At 42.2% G+C, this 2,976-nt stretch overlaps 1 protein-coding gene across 3 annotated transcripts in view; it reads left to right on the top strand.

The window, feature by feature from the left end:
• CAPN1 (calpain 1, (mu/I) large subunit) overlaps positions 1 to 2,976 on the top strand; it is a 20,196-nt gene that overhangs the window by 7,256 nt on the left and 9,964 nt on the right. The window lies entirely within an intron of this gene.

Genomic DNA, 2,976 nt, shown 5'->3' with positions numbered 1-2,976 from the left:
CCCTCTAATAACCACTATAATTTTCTTAGAATCCAGTCGTTTTCTTTTTGTTTGCTATTATTTGCTCCATTTGCTTTGGTTATTTATATCCCATATGTGAGAGAATTTTTACTTTTTAACTTATTTTATTTGGCATAATCACCTCAAATTCTACCATGTTGTTGCAAAAGGCAAGGTTTCATCTTTTTTATGACTGAGTAGTATTCCACTGAGTATATGTACTGTTACTTCTTCCTCCAGTCCTCCATCAGTGGGCGGGTTGATTCCATGTCTTAGTTATTGTGCCTAATGTTGCTAGGTCTGTAAATCTTTTCAAATTCGTGTTTTCACATTCCATGGATAAATATTTAGAAGAGGTATTCCTGGATTCTATAGTATTTGAAAGAATCTCCACACCCTTTCCACAGGACGCCCTCACCCCTCTGTTCAAAGCAGGCTTCTCTCTCCTGGGGAGCTGATTTCTCATGGGGAGCCAATTTCAGTTTCTCCCCAAGGAGATAACCTCTGTCGCTGTGCCCCCGAGGCACACACTCGCCCTACAGTGCCTCCCTGTTGTCTCTGCCCCGCAGAGTTCTGTCGTCTGGTCTGTCTCTCTGCCAGCAGCACATTGATCTAGCTGCTGCACATTTCTAAGCCCTGCTCTTAGGGAGAATTCCTTCCTCAAGAGTCTATCCGTTCTTCTTGCTCTGCTTTTCCATATGAATTTTAGAATCAGTTACTAAGGTCTATGAAAAACCATTATAAGATTTTTAATTTGTAATATGTTTTGCAATTTGGGGAGAATTGCCACCTTTACAATTTTGAATCTTATCCAAAAATACAGTATATCTCTCTATTTTGACCTTCTTTAATAGCTTTCAATAAAATGTTCTACTTTTCATCATGAAGAGCTTACACTGGAGACTTACTCCTACATCTGCTCTCATCTGATGCTGTTGTAAATGGCATCAGTTTTAAACTTCAGCAGAGACAGAGTGGGGAGCAGAACAGGCCGACTGATGAAGTACACTGCTGAGGGGAGCAGGGGGTTGTCAGGAGAGGTCTGCCGCGCCCTGTGGGTCACCTCCAGGGCGGGGATCGAACTCATGCTGAGGTGGCTTTAGCGTCTTAGTGCTGTGTTTTAGCCCACTGCGCCACCAGGGAGGGCCCCATTCTTTTTGATAGTCGACAGTTCAAATAGACAATATAGCATCTGCAATGACCCATTTGTTTCTTATTCTCTGATTCTTATAACTTTTGTAACATTTTCTTATTTAATATGTTGGTCTGATTGTAGCGTGTGTGATTTTACATGCAGTGGCTTTAACCCTCTCTTAAAGGAACAGTTTTCACTAGTGAATGTTTACTGTAGATTTCATCACTAAGACTTTTCTTCTACTGGGCTTTGTTTGCATGGATGACCACTTTAAATTCATGTGGTTTGTCTTTTGATATCTTTATTATTGTATTTATTATCTCCTTTTTCATTATCTGTCAAGAAGTTGTATTACACTTTCCTTATGAAATCAACCCTCCATATCTGAGCTTACATTCGAAGTTGTGACTTAATTTTTGATACAGTAATTTTATATGCAAGTTCATGTGAGCTCTGCCTGTTGCTTTCTTTTCACAGAGTGGCCGTGTCTGGACTGATAGTGGTGCCATGTCTGGCTTGCTTAGTAGCGTGGGCGGTGTCTGCTATTTTCCAGTTTTCTAGAAGAGTGGCAAAAAGGCCTGACTGCTCATTACAGAACTGGTCTGTAAAGCTGCCCGGCTTGTTCTGTTCTGTGTGTGAAGATTAACTTTAGATACTGAATCTGTTCGATGGAGATAGGGTTATTCAAGTCCTTGTTTCTTCTTGAACCTATTTTGATGAGCTGTGTTTTCTAGGATTTTTTGGCCTTGCATCGGTTTTCAAAATTATTAGCATAAAATTGTCAGCAGTGTATTCTGATGACTCACCTGAGCTGGTCCCTGCTCTGTTCACACCGCACTGCCTCTTTTATCGTATCCCAGGAGAGATGTGTCAGTATTCGTCTTGATAGAGAAGTGACCTTGCAGCTGCTTTGTACAGTATTTTGTTATATTAATATCTTTGCTTTTCTGTTCATTTATACCTTTTATTCTGCTTTCTTTGGGTTTATTTTTAATCTTATTTTATGCCTTCTTAAATTAGATGCTATTTTATTCATTTTGGTGGTTTATTATTATTTTTTTTAATGTAAGCACCTAAGGCAATACATGACCCTCAAAGTATATCTTAAAAAAAAAAAAAAAGATTTATTTATGCTTACAGAACTGGGGCACAGGCCAGGGTAAGAGGATTCACCAGAGACAGAGTGGGGAGCAGAAGAGGCCGATCCCCTGAAATACACTGCTGAGGGGTACGGCCTGGAGACGTCTGCTGCTCCTGGTGGGTCAGCTTCCTGCTGGGGATGGAACTCACGCTGCAGTGACTGTGGACTGCTTCATAGTGCTGACACAATCCCTGTGCCGCCAGAGAGGCCCTCAAAGTGTATCTTACTTGAGTTTTGCAATTCTGAAACCATGTTTTCAAAAATTGTGCTGTAATCCACATAGTATAAAATTTGCACTTCAATGTGTAATTGACAGTGTGGTAAAATACTGTCACTATCTGACTCCAGAACATTATCACGACTTCAGCTGTTAGTGGTCACCCCATCCTCTCCCTTCCTCAGCCCCTGCAACCTCCGCTGCCATGTTTGTCTCTGTAGACAGCCTGCGCTTGACATACCAAACTGGCAGAATCACATAACATGGGACCCGGCTCCCCTCAGCACTGTCGGAATTCACCCTGTGTAGATGCGCCCCGTCACGCGTTACCATCGGGGACACACCGCACCCCGCTTAGGGCCCTTGTGCCTGATGCGCCGTGAATGTCCTTCCAGTCTGTGCACGGCCTTCGTCTTCTTGAGGTGCCCTTTGAAGTACGGGGGCTTTTCATTTTGATGATGCCCACTTTTGTGTTTTCTTTTG

This window comes from Condylura cristata, unplaced genomic scaffold (assembly GCF_000260355.1).
Source record: "Condylura cristata isolate star-nosed mole 26May11 unplaced genomic scaffold, ConCri1.0 scaffold00015, whole genome shotgun sequence".
NCBI lineage: Eukaryota > Metazoa > Chordata > Mammalia > Eulipotyphla > Talpidae > Condylura > Condylura cristata.
The sequence above is the reverse complement of the archived record's forward strand: the minus strand, read 5'-3'. Positions and strand labels throughout refer to the sequence as shown.